Consider the following 14,938-nt stretch of genomic DNA (forward strand, 5'->3'; position numbering starts at 1 on the left):
GCTGGGCACGTGTCCCAAACTTGAATGGGCATGATGTCCTTAACTAACACGACCCATTCATTATTCACAAAGTGCTTCTTTATTTGGGCCTGGATCGGACTTCTGCAGCAAAAAGGCAAAGACGCCTTGCTTGTTCTATGCATGAAAACACAGCAGCAGCAGCAGCAGCAGCAGCAGCAATAAAAATAATAACAACATTGATCATTTATTTATATAGCGCGTTTTACAACAGATATTGTCACAAAGCAGCTTTACGAATGTCCAAGTCCGAGCCCCCAGTGAGCAAGCCAAGGGCTACAATGGCAAGAAAATTTCCCTAGGGCATGAGGAACAAACTTTGAGAGGAATCAAGACTCAATATGTATGCTCTTAGGCTGTTTGCAATGCGTGTCTAAGGAATAGTACTCATTCATTAAATTTCGGATTATGAAGATTTACGAGGACCTTTGTTTGTTGTTTGTTTTATCATTTTGAGGAAATGCTTCCCAGACCAGTCTAAGAGAACATTTATGTAGTTCAAATTTTCCTACGCAGACATGAAGAAATTAGTGAAAAAAACATTTGAAACATACCACATGTGTGCCCTTCAGGGAATACAAATACAAGGTAGCTGTAACCAGAGACAGTAAAAACAGAACAAAGGGATAAATTAAACTGAGATAAACAATTAAACAATTTAGACATAGCAGGGGTGAACCCGGGGTGGGCTAACCATAGGGAGGACTGGAGCAGGTCACTTTCGAGTCGCTGTAATTGTAGTGGGCTGGTCTAGAAATTTAGCTCCCAGTCCAGCCCTGGTAATAACCTACAAAAGAAACATGAAAAATAACCATAATGCTTTACATTTATGAAACTCTTTTTCTCTTTTTGCTTTTATAAAACCTCAGCCATCCTTCAGGCATCAGACCACCACAGGCAGGAAACATCAGACCACCACTAACAGGAAACATCAGACAACCACTGGCAGGAGGCAACAAACCACCACATGGAGGAGGGAACAGACCACGATAGGCAGGGGTGAACAGACCACCACCGACAGGAGGTTTCAGACCACTACAGGAAACATCAGACCAACACAGGCAGGAGGCCTCATACCACCACACACAGGAAACATCAGACTACCACAGGAGGCATCAGACCAGCACAGGCAGAAGGCATGAGATCACCACAGGATGCATCAGGCCACCACATACAGGAAGTACCAGACCACCACATGCACGATATCATCCAAGAAAACCAAATTCAAAGGAGGAATTGGAAAACCTTTGTTAAGGTTTTTCTACATATCATTATTGTGTGGATTGTTGTAAGAATTTATTTTGCTCTGCAGCCAAATACTCATTACCACAATAAATGCCCAATGCATACATCTACTGAGACTCTAACTTTCTTAAAGGAGGCAAGATGTTTAATAGTTTCCGCTTACAGAGATCACCGAGAAGGAGCGATGATACGTGTCATTAGTATCATAAACCTCACTCTACAAACTTCACTCCACTGCAAGTTCTGTTGCACTAAAGACACAGTGCAAACTATAGCAGCCGAGGTCATTTTTCATAGCGTGCATTATGGGTTCCCATACAGAGCAGCCAACATAATTTGCCCAGAGCAACCATCATGCAATGCAACCCATGTTAGTGTTATCCCATATGTGCAAGGTGGAATTCTGGATCTCCCCTTTTTGCCAATTCAGAACAAAGAGATTAGAGACCTGCACTTTCCTTTTGACATTACTGTTTGTTTTTCCAATGTACTTGCTGGTGAAAATAACAATATTCTTCAGATAATCCAAAGCATAGAGATTTATAAACGTCTGGGTGTGCAGAAGATGGTCATCTACAACAATAGCTGTGGCCCTGAGATGGAGAAAGTCTTGCAGTACTACCAAAAAGAACATGCTCTAGATATTATATCATGGCCAATAGATGAGTACATTGAGAGTGACATTGAATGGTCTTTTAAGGGTCAGGTTCATAACTATGGGCAGCTAACAATCATGAACGACTGCATCTACAGAAACATGGATCTGTCCCGTTATGTTTTGCTGGCTGACATGGAGCAGATCATTGTACCTTACAAACATGCCACCTTGCCATTGCTACTGATAGAACTCCAGAATCAGAATCCTGATGTTACAGAATTTCTTTTTGAGACCCACTTTCATCCCATATCAGTTTCAGATGATGAAGGGAGATTTGATTTTCCAGAATGGAAGTCTGTGCCCGGAGTTAACATACTTAAGCATGTTTACACAATACCTGTTGGGCCAGATGATTTCAAGTCTACCAAGATGATTGTGAACCCAAGAGCAATTAAGCAGAGTGCTGTGTTTTATGCCTTACACAAGTATGGTGAAACTTTGTATGTTCCTAACAACATAGCCAGAGTGTGGCAGTTCAGTGATGTGCAACTTGGAGGCTTAGGAAAGGAGAACCTTACGATTGATTACAGGGTTTGGGACTTTGGAAACCAGCTGGTGACGAAAGTCAATGAAGTTCTTGGAAAATCTGTTGTGAATGGTTAACTAATAGACCTGTTTGTGTGTTAGTGGATCTGTTAGTGGATTCTGATTGTGATACTTACTTTGGCTGTTTTTTGTTCCACGGATGATTTTGCTTTCCATCTGGATGCTGAGCTTGCGTTTCCCTTGTACCTCTGGCTGTTGTACATTTGTATATAGTGTTGTTTTAGGTTGGTGTACTAGTAGTAGGGCGTGTTTATGTTGGGCTTGGGGTGTTGTTACTGTTGTGTGTTAGGGAGTTAGTGTAGTTCTGTGTGTTTCTTTATTTCCCTGGGTAGTCTTGGTGTGTTTTTCCAGTGTGGATTTGTTTATTACTATGTTTTTTTTAATTCTGCTCCACATACATTTGTAAAAATTCTTGAAAAACAGACACCAAAAATGATTCCATATATATATTCTTGTATTTGTTGGGTATGGGGGCTTTTTTTTTCATCATTATTATTTTTATTTAAACATTGTGTGGAATTTTCATTGTCAGATTAATGAATTAAGTTGAGTCTTGCAGTTTTTTAATGTTAAATAAAATGAAAAAAAGGTTATTTATAATTGGTGGTTAGCAGGTTTGCCTCTCAGTGCTAGGGTCTTGGGTTTGAGTTCCTATCTGGGTGGAGTTTCCATGTTCTCATTGTGTCTGCACGGGTTTATTCCGGGGTTCTTCTGCTTGGATACTATAAATTGTTCTGTATGAATGTGACCTATGTACGTATGTAGATATATGTGTGTATGTATGTCCAGTAATGGTTGGTGCTCTGTCCTGGTCTTAACCCCCCCTTCCCCTGCACCTGGTGCAGTCTCCCAGGGGGCTGTGGTTTGTGATAAAGAGTATGTTGTGTGCAAATTAGCTGCTGCTTCTCATTGGGTTGTGAGTGATTTGAATGTACTTTGATTTCTGTCTGTAAAATGTCCTTGAGTTTTAGAAAGGTGCTATATAAATGTGACTAACAATAATAACCAGAATATAGTCTCAGCACATTCTGTAAAATACCTGCAAATAAACTGGAGTCCATTTGACCTGGCAAATTATGAGTGTAATAATGATAATTTACTTTAAAGTATAATATAGTGTTACGGTTGGTCGGCCATCCAGCAGGTGGGACACGCCCACTCCTGCTAGTGATCACACCACTCACCCGCACCGCTCTCAATCACCCGCCTATTAATTGGTTATTCTCTATAGATAACATACAGCATGAAAGGAACTTTCGTGACTTTCATGACTATGCCCATCAAAAGGCTTCTTTGTGCTGTTACAATATTCAATTACTCAAAAATGCAGAAAGACCAGCAAAGGAAGCTGATCAGAGGTAGGCAATGGTGATACGGCAAACACACAATATCACATACTTGAAGATGTTCACGATGCACAATATGCATCATGATATTTAGATTTGGATTGGATTGAATTAGATTTTTATTTCACACTCACATAGCAGTTTTACAGAACCAAATTAGCTTATAGCCATTTATACTGTATTACAGACTTAGAGAGTTTCAAGTAAAGTGTTACGACCCTTGGTGGGTCATTTTCTTTGTCTGTTTCTTTGTATTTTGTTGCAGGTTGTCATGTTGTCCTCGTTTCCATCGTCATACCAGGTGCTGACGATTGACGGTGATTGCAACGTGTGGCCTGATTGGTTATCCTACCTCACACCACCTCACATATAGCCGTTCGAGGAGGAGAGCCCAGATCCCTACCTTCGCATACTTGGCATTGTGTATTTTTGTACCTTTGTTACTGAACAGTTTTGTTTTTGGGTTGTGATTTGGGAGATGACGCCATTTATTTTGGATACTTTCTTTATCCTCTGTTTTGATTTAAGTAGTTAAGGCACATTTTTGTTGATCCTTTATGTTTATTCTTTTTCTTGTTAGGCAAGTTATTTAATCCATTTTTGTTCCAGACCTGTTTATTTGTTATTTTGGCATTGTAATCTCCTGAGGTACACCCCTCTACGAATAAATACCACTTTTACTTTGTTATATCCTTTTCCCCATCTCTCCTTTTTTCTGTTACAGTCTGGAGCCTAGACCGGGTCGTAACAGAATTGGGTGGTGGCGGTGGGATCTGAACCCATGCCTGAAACAACACCTGAACCCACGCCCACAGAGTCTCCATTTCATCAATAGATTATCAATGATAGATAGATATATATTGTAACCCAGTTATAAGAACTTGTATTTGTGAGCCCTGATATCCCTCTGTTCGCATTTTTCTGAGGTTTAGTCATAAAGCATTTACAGTGCACTGGCACATGAGCAGACGAGTATTGTCCAACTTACAAAAGGAATCAGTGCAAAAGGTTTTTAATTTACTGATGGTGAAGTTTTACAGGAGCAGCATCAAAAGCATCCTGGCCAACAGCGCCACAGTGCGGTACAGCACAGCACAGTCACCAAGCGAGAGGATCTGCATGATGTTGGGAAGTCAGTAGATTACATTGCAGCCTTTGGATACTATTTATACTAGACTGAAGAAGAAGGTTAGCAGAGTCAAAGACATCACCACATAACCCACACATGGACACACACACACACACCACACGTCACACATGCACACACACGCACACACACACACACACACACACACACACACACACACACACACACACACACACACACACACACACACAAAATACTTGGCAATACTGCAAAAAAAAATGTATCTTGATTTTTTATTCTTATGGACAATTCCTGATTATTTTCATGTTTTTTTTTAAATAATGGAAAATTCAAACAAAGATTATTTTTTATTAGAGTGGACTTTGGAAGTTTCTTTCAAATATCCATAACAGACAGAAATGGTGCAAGTACAACAAAACTGTGCAACTATAAAATTAATTTTTATTTGTCTATCATTTTACTTAATGTGAAATGCCACTACATCAGTAATGTATTCAAGTCATATAGAACAACACTAAAATGAAGCAGCTAATCACTTATAGTGGGGTTTTTGGGAGTTGCTCACATTACCTGCAAATACGTTACGTACTGCCTGACACGGAGAAGGCTGATCAGTGTGCTGATAACATACTGTATCATAGATTGTATACACTCGTGGACTGGACGACAGTGGGGTAAATTGAAGCCACTGTGTTTCTAATGCCCTCTAGTGGCTGAGGGTAGTACAACTTTTAATCCCGCCCATAACCATGTACCTGAATGTGAATTTACACCTTTTTTGGCAATTGTGTTTTGTAATTGAATAATATAACACTGACGTTAATATTTCCCCCAACATTTTTCTTTGCGATTAACTGGCTTTATTTAAGGCAATGAGGTGACAGCTAATACTGACAGTCAAGTGTGAATGTACAGGTAGCTGACTCGACATTAGCTATATGAAACTTCACTTGACCTTTTTTGTACTTTTCACTGTGTTAATAACGTTGACAGTTCAATTTGACATTTTGGAAGTAAAGCAAGTTCTTGTTCAAGTTCTTTTCAGTTTGCTAAAGTAGCTAGCTAAGTGGCTAGCTACTAGCATTAACTTTCTCTAATGCTACTTGAATGTCAAGTGAATCCTGTTACATTCACATAGCAGTTTACATTTACGATGTACAATCATGGCTCCCTGGAGTAACATAGGGGCCACTAATAGGGGCCACTTGTTATGGTTGAGTATGGTGTCAAACCAGTGGGCCCTGATGAAGAAAAGTCATTGAATTATTGTTATTAGAGCTGGAATACTAACTTTTATTAACATCAATATTTCATTTCAGTTTGTCAGCTTTCCTGGGTTCTTAAGAACACTACAAAAGCAGGGACTTACTCACCGTTAACTAATTACTATTTATATATATTTTAATTTGATCATTTGTAATTCATTGGCAATCATGTAAACTGAATGCTATATCTCTGTACATTTTCTTTTCAAGTTTCAAGTTTCAAGTTTGGTTTATTCGTCACATACATAGTCATACACAGTATAACTTGCAGTGAAATGGTGGAGAGTGCTCTGTCCAAACTGAGGAAATGAAACAGGGGTGCATAGAGAAATATAGATATTCTCTATATGTGAAATATATATATGCAAGATAAATATATATATTCTATGTATGTACAAAATATATTAACAATGTATGCACAATATATGTATATCATGATTATATACACAATGTACAATGTATATGGTTGGGTATATATGTACACAATCTACAGAATGTACAGATCCATTTCATATAATAACATATCTACAGTTGTTGTGTAACAAGGTAATTGAATATAAATATACAGATATACAGTTATGTTACATGGTGGTGGTGGTCCCCACAGTTTATCAGTTTCCCTGATTCAGGGCCCGAATGGCCTGTGGGAAGAAGCTCCTCTTCAGCCTCTCTGTCTTGGTCTTCAGGGAGCGAAAGCGCCTCCCTGACCTCAACAGAGAGAAGAGTCTATTGTTGGGATGGGTGGGGTCCTTCACAATTCTGCTGGCCTTAGTCTGGCACCGCTTGTAGTAGATGGTCTGCAGGTCAGGAAGTTCCGTGCGAGTGATGCACTCTGCTGAACGCACTACCCTTTGGAGTGCTTGTCTGTCCTGCTTGGTGCTATTCCCAAACCAGACTGTGATGTTCCCCGTGAGGATGCTCTCGATAGTGCAGGAGTAGAAGTTCCGCAGTACCTTGGAGGGCAGTCTGAAGTCTCTTAGGCATCTGAGGTGGTAAAGATGCTGATGAGCCTTCTTTGCCAGGGAGTTGGTATGGCGGGACCAGGACATGTCCTGCGAGATGTGAACACCAAGGTACCTGAAACTATCTACTCTCTCCACCGTGGTTCCACTGATCCTCACAGGTTGGTAGTGCCGCTCCTGCTTCTTGCTGCAATCCACGATCAGCTCCTTTGTCTTACTGACGTTTAGGAGGAGATTATTTTCCTGGCACCAGTTTTCCAGGTGTTTAATCTCCTCCAGGTAGGCCCTCTCGTCGTTGTCCGAGATCAGACCCATGACAACGGTGTCGTCAGCAAACTTGACAATGATGGTGGAGCTGGAAGTGGCTGTGCAGTCGTAGGTGGACAGTGAGTAGAGCAGGGGACTATAATTCATTGGCATTTATTTTATTAGGCTTTTGTACAAGCAGCCCAGTGTGCTAAACAAGTAAGTACATATTAAATAGTGTAACGGGGGGTCGGCCTCTCCGCAGGGGAATCACACCCACTCGCCGTGGGTTCCACGGTAAACACCTACCTCGTTCCCAATCACCAGCCTACTAACCCGGTGCACCTGTTCCTTGTCTCTCCCGTCACCTATTTCAACCCGCAGGTCAGTAGGGAGGACGCTGCGCATTAACGGATTACTGCGTGAGGAGTTCCCATGCCAAACCAAGCCAAGCATTTGTAATTTTGTTGCCAAACATTTGGGCCTTTGCCATGTAGAATAAAGAGCACTTTCTGGCAACCTTGCCTCTTGCTCCTTCTGTGCCGCCACTGTCACAAATTGGTGTGTGTGTGTCCAACAGCAGGAAAGATCATGGTGACGCCATGGCTTGCTCCAGGGGTGTGGGAGGAAACATTTGACACAACTCTGACTGACATCATTTACAAAATGCAGAACATCACCGTGGCAACCACTGTGTTTGTTCTGGGGAATTATCACCAGCTGATGGTGTTTAAGAACCTTTTTTTGTGGGCAGTAATGTGTAACTAATTTTAATATTGCATTTTTTTAGAAAATCATCTTTTGAAACATGACAAAATAAGTTATTGGTTATTGTTACACCCGATATAAATACAATATGTCATTTTTAGTACAGTCTAGAGATATCATCAATTAAAAACAGCTCCTAAAAAAGCACAAAAATTGTCTGGCAGCGAAGCACTACCTACAGAGAAGCACTATATGCAGGGTTACCTGCATTATTATATCTTTATAGACCAGCCAGAGGTCATTCCTATGGTAACACTGGGTGCCAACCATAGTTTGACTGCACTGAAAATTCCAAGTTCAAACCACTGGCAGGAGTTCACACTACACAGGACGGAGAGGCTTGGGAAACCCAACTGACCAATGAGGTCGACTACATGTTCAGCCTTGAAGTGGATACCAAATTCTATGGTCACTGGGGGGCGGAGACTCTGGGTGATATTGTTGCCGTGATACACCCTGGTTATTACAGTAGATCATACGATGAGTTCCCATATGAGAGGAGGTCTGAGTCACAGGCCTACATTCCTCAGGGGATGGGAGATTATTACTGTGGTGTTGCGGTGATTGGTGGTCTAGTGTAAGAGGTGCACAAACCCACTAAAAACCTGCCGCATGCAGCTGGACATGGACAAGGCCAATTCTATTGAAGCAGCGTGGCAGGAGGAGTCTCACCTGAAAAAGTACTTCTGTACAACAAACCCAGCAAGGTCCTGTCACCTGAGACTTTTCACTCATTTATACACACCCTCACAAACATTTTGTCATGCAGTCCTTCACTGATTCTCCCAGTATTCACTGCTAGAAATTGGCAGTTATTCACATTTAATGCTTGGAAAATATAGATGGTCTTACAAATACAATTTTCCCAGTCAGTATGCAGCAGTTTGATTATTTGTTTCTCTTCAGAAGAAATGTCTTAATGCTTGTTATTAGCATGAGAAAAAGGTGCTTTCCATCTGAGGCACATTTGCACATTTGTGGCTGATTCAAAAGCAGACGTCAGGTATATGAAACAAGGATCTGATTCAGAAGGACTTTTATTTTACAATAAATACAACTTCTTATTTTTAATCCTGACATGATGTAAAGCTTAAGTCACTTAGTACAGACTACATACATTGTTTGGTGAAGATACATAGTGCTAGGTAAATTTTTTTCTTTGCAAAGGTGGAGGTAGTACATTGATTGCCGTAGAAATACAAACAGAAAGAAGGCATGACACACCTGCAAGTTCATCGAGAGCTCCAGGTACAACTTATATAGGTTTACACACACACACCACTCACATTCTCCTAACTGCTAACTACCAGCACCTGTTCCTTGTTTGTTTTCTCCCGTTTTACAACCCACAGGACCGCTCCTCTGGCGCTGCGCATTGCTAGCCTGGGCCTCGCTATAAAGACGTCTACAACTTTGAGTCAGTCCTACGCTGTGGTCCTTTAGTTTGGTCCTGGAATGAAAAAGAAAGAGACTCCTTTTTTTTACTCACATATGGGTACATTTGCTTGAACATTGAATGATGTTTGTGTTTGTCAATTCTGACACACATGGAAAAAACTGTAAAATATTAAAGGTACAACATTTTCTTACACCACAGTCTGAAGATTGGTGCTGTTCTGATTGTAATTGTGTGTAGTGCACTCATTGAATACATTCTGAGCATCTGCTTTTTCAATGAGAAAAGTAGTTAAACGACTCATTGAATTCAAGAATAGGGTGAATCCCTAATTTTTTATTTGACCTAAAAATGTCCCATAAATCCAACTATCAAAAAAGGGAATGTTGATACCATGGCTTTCCAGAGCTTTAATTATTAGGGGCTCTAAAATAGGATGAAAACTATTTTTTCAGCTCTTGTGAATGAAAAAGTGCTAAAAATTTGAATATTCAACACAGCAGATGTAATCTTGCTGCTGGCCCGAGTGCCGATGGCCGTGGAGCAGGACGCAGACTCCCTCGATAGATACATTTATTAACACAGAACATATACTATGACAGTGGTACTCACACACAACATTAACAATGGACATGACTATAGATTTAACTGGACACAAACTACACAAACATTTAACAAACATCAGCAAACATTGACCAACACACACTAGGAGAGGTTTAAATAGACAGAGAAACACTCGATGTTAAACCCCATGCAGATGCGTGCAATCACGGAGGGTGTGGCTACAAAGGAGGGTGAACCCCTTGCATGCGGCAGGCCATACCATGTGACTCGTGGGGGCGAGCGCCCCGTGATAGCAGAGTTAATCTTTTGTGCTCTACTTTGTTCTCAGGAATTTGCCCCCTATCTTATGGACACATCTGTTTCAAAGTTCATTACTTTGATTAAATCTGAATGTGTCACAGTAGCCATACATTGTATTCAGTGATACACTCATCATCAATCCAGTAGTGTCAGTAAGAATTAACTCCACATCCAACCAGTAGCACTCCTACCAGTGTCAGTTGAGAATTCTGTAGTAATTGTAATGCTGATGTTTTTCCATTGTGCAAAACTGCAATGGTAAGCAATAAGGAGGCATACATGTGGAGAAGAGTGAGATTTATTATGGGTAAATCCAGAGTTCGTGTCATTGTAATAGTCCAGGGTCAAATTACCAACATAGAGAGTCTGAGAATAGAGGATAAACTAAAGAACAGCACAAAAAGACAAACAGGGGATGCAGGCTATAACAAAGAGCCTAGGAAACAAACAACTAGGAATAACAAACAAGGTTTGATTCACATACACAGAGGCTACTATTAACAAACAGAGGCTAGATTTACAGAACGATAACATGGAAGACACAAACAACAAACAAACAAACAAAGACACAAGACAAAACAAACCATGGAGACATGGATGCTAGGAGGGAGGCCAATCATGACCAAAACTGAAGAAACAATGAAGGTGATGAATAATCTAAACTCATCATAACAATCATAATAACATCAGGCTGCAGAACTCATCTTGGAAATTACCAATCTGTAATAGGCAAACAATACTCCAAAGAGCTTCACTTGTTACGAACCCCAGGAACAACCATCAGCCCCGCACAGCCATGCCCACTCACGCACACCCTCGATCTAACTCACCAGAATTCAAACACACCTGATTCACATTCCCCTCATTAGCAACCCCTCTATAAGATTCCCTTCCCCGGGCACACGTTGCGAAGTATCGTTCCCATGTGGCGTACCAAGTGTTTCCTCATTCTGTGTGCCCTCCTGGTTATTGACTCCTGCTTGCCTTCTAGACTTCATCTCCTGCCTGACCCTCAGACACCTCCTGAACGCTACCCTGTGCATCGACCTCGGACCGACCTGACCACGCTTACCCGTTTCACAAAATATATAAGTTTGATTGCTAACATAAAACCTCAGGAACTGGATCCACTCCAACATGTGTGCATTCATTACACCACTATGCTACTTTATCTAATTATGGATCACCATCTGAAATACAGTGCATGGAATTACTAGATTCTGAACCATTTTCAAATTAATAATTTTTGAATGATAGTTGTCCACCCCCACATTTTGGTCCCATATTGAATAGGCTCTCACTCAACCATTAACAGTAGTGTAGTGTAGTATAGTGTAACGCGTGGTGGCCCGAGTGCCGCAGGGCCAGGGGCAGGACGCACAGACTTCCTCGACAGGGATGAACATTTATTAACATAAACGACAGCAGCACTCACACGTATTGCAAACGATGAACATGAAACGATTGATGTTAAACAAACACGATATACAAGAATACATCTAACATAAACACGTTACATTCCGACATTACGCCGACAATGACCAACCATGCCGCACACCCTGACGTGAGTTTAAATACATACAGACAAAACGAGGTGCAGGTGTGTGCAGGTGTGGTTACAAACGAAAGTCCTCTTACTACACGTGGCTGGCCGAACCACGTGACTCACGGGAGGCGAGCGTTCCATGACATATTGTAGTACCAGTAGTAGTACTACTAGTAGTAGTATAGTAGGTGTTTAAGGAGACAGTACCCAGATTAACTAGAGTAATTTCATTTATGACTATGATTATGATTATTGCTAAATTAAATTATTATTTGGCTAGATTAAATTATTATTTTATTTTAGTTTGCATATGACAATGTTCCAAATATAATCCCAAGTTTGAGGATATTCACATTCCCATGTAAATAATATTCTTTACAATGTGTTATGCTCCTGGACTGCTGCAGTGCACTCCTGGTCCAGTTCGGGATTTGGGTCTTAATGGCAACCTCCTTACTGTCTCCGCCCTGCTTTAAGTGCTTGCTGTGGCCTATATAAGGACCCTGCGGGGAGAAGATGTGAGTTTGCCCAAGTTAACACTAGAGTCAGTGGAACAGTGTATGAGGTGCCTTAGTTTTTTGGGGTCTTGGCTATACTTACCTTGTCTTTTGATATCCTTATTCAGTTTGTGTTTGTGGATATCTAGATCTGTATGTAAACATACACTGGGTTTTACATGTGTTGTCCTATTGTGTTCTATTCATAATTGTGATCCCTGTGTTAGAGTACATGATCTAGTGTATATTTATGTATATAGTTACTGATCGTAGGGAGTGGTGCCTGTTTGTTTGGGATTGGGGTTATTGTCTGTTTATTGTCAAGGAGTTAATGTAAGATTTTTTTTTTTTTTTGTGAAGTGTAGTTAGATGTGGTGTTTCTTTTGCAATGTGGCTTTTGTTTATGTTGGCATTCAGCCACTCCTGAAGCTAATCAGTGTTTAAATATATGTGTGGTGTTGGTCTGTTTGTCAGGCTTGAAAACGTTTGCAGTAAAATTTCGTCACCAAACTAGGAGATGATTTGATCACAAACGTTTCGTCACCAAACTAGGAGATGTCTCCTATGTTTTTGTAACATTGGACGGTTAAACAGGATGCGGGGACAAGGCATGTTGAACAAAAACATATGTTTTAATTAAAATTTAACTTTCATTACTTAACACACACAAACACCCTACTTGGGTCAACCACCGACAACTTCACTGATATGACACGAGACTTATATACACGCATAACAATTACAAACAACAAGGATCAGGTGAACGACATGAGAGGGTGTGGCAATACAGACACACACATTTGAGGGGGAGGGGCCGTACCGTGACAGAGCCCCCCCCACAAGGGGCTGCGGCCCCGAGACCAACGCCAAAAGGCGAGGTTGGAGGACCGGACAACCAAACACGGGCCAGCGCGAGCAGGGCAGCAGGAGGAAGGACAGGGACCAGGACGATGACACAGGGATGCACACATTAACGGGCATGGGCGCAGACATAAAGGGGAACAAAGTGACCGGTACATTTAGTGTAATCAGGACAGGCATGGTGACGGGGACAGGCACATGAACAATGCCACACACATTAAATAGTCCGGGGAAGGGGGAAGGAACCCCAGCCAGTCCCCCGGTCGTCAGCTGGGTTGGAGACCAACCAGCCTGGCAGGGATTGTCCCTCGCCAGCTTCGGTAGCGGCGACTGTTCTGGTTTCAGCGCATGCACGTTGGGAAGCACACCAGCTGTGTTGCCTGGTTCTGGTGCTGGCACTGGTGCCGCTGCTCTTTTGCCTCCATGAGGCTTAGGCATAGGCACATGCTCTCTGGGGCTCTTCGCCTTAGGCGGAGTAGTGTCCTCTGACGACGATGTCTCCCTGCTACCCACCCGGGGCAGCCTGCTTGCTCCTGGGCGGTGTGCCCTGGGCAGTGACTTAGACGGAGACTTAGGTGCTGGAGGCTCATCATTCTCGGAGCTTTTGGCATCACTGTGGGAGGGAAGATCCCTATGAGGGTCCTCTTCCACCTCCATTGGAGTGTCCTCCTCATGATCGGAATCTATATCCGACCGCAGACAGATGTTGCTACACTCCCCTGTCTATCCATAATCCGTATAGCCATGATAATTGCCCAGGCAAGGGTCGTAGGACCCAGCAGGGTCCATCTCTCAGTGCCGGTTCTCATGGTCCGGCTGGACTCCGTAGGACTCCGCAAAGTCCGATCCTGGAGCACACACAGGGCCCCCTCAAAATCGTTCAATGGGTTCCTCCTTCCTTGTGGCTCCTTGCAGCGAGGCCAGGATGAGGGAAGGTCTCTGGTGGATAGTAGGAGTCCACAGAGTCCGACTCCGAGGACTGGAAATCGTTATACCAGTCCCGGGTGCCAGACGTGGTTCCGTACGACTCCCCTGCTTCCGCACCTGGACCTGGAATCAGGAGGTGCCCAAGAACATGGGGGGCTTTGCTGCACAGGCTGTGGGACAACATTGACTTCCCTTCTTTCCCTTCTTTTTTCCTTTTCCAGGCATCCATTGTACGTCGGTGTTTCTGTAACGCTGGAGAGTTAAACAGGATGCAGGGACGACGCACGTTGAACAAAAACATATGTTTTAATTTAAATGTAACATTCATGACTCAACACACAAAAACACAATACTTGGGTCAAACACCGACAACCTCACCGATACGACACAAGACTTATATACACACATAATAATTGCACACAACAAGGATCAGGTGAACGACATGAAAGGCCGTGGCAATACAGACACACACACACAGTTGAGGGGGAGGGGCCGTACCATGACAGTTTTTAAATAAAACGTTTGCAATCAAATATCAAGCATGGCGAACAGACCAACAACTGCACCGACCTGGGCTACCAACACCATCAATGTTTAGAACTGCTTTGAACAACTTGGGGCACTTCAAAGCAGCTCTGCGTTGGGAAAATTTCACCTGTAAGCATGCCTCCACACGTGAACAGCT

At 42.2% G+C, this 14,938-nt stretch overlaps 1 pseudogene; it reads left to right on the forward strand.

Moving 5' to 3' along the window:
• Positions 1 to 7,985: 7,985 nt before the first annotated feature.
• Positions 7,986 to 11,484, forward strand: LOC113568480 (annotated as a pseudogene).
• Positions 11,485 to 14,938: the final 3,454 nt, after the last annotated feature.

The sequence above is a fragment of the Electrophorus electricus genome, chromosome 6 (genome assembly GCF_013358815.1).
Source record: "Electrophorus electricus isolate fEleEle1 chromosome 6, fEleEle1.pri, whole genome shotgun sequence".
In the NCBI taxonomy this organism is placed as follows: Eukaryota; Metazoa; Chordata; class Actinopteri; order Gymnotiformes; family Gymnotidae; genus Electrophorus; species Electrophorus electricus.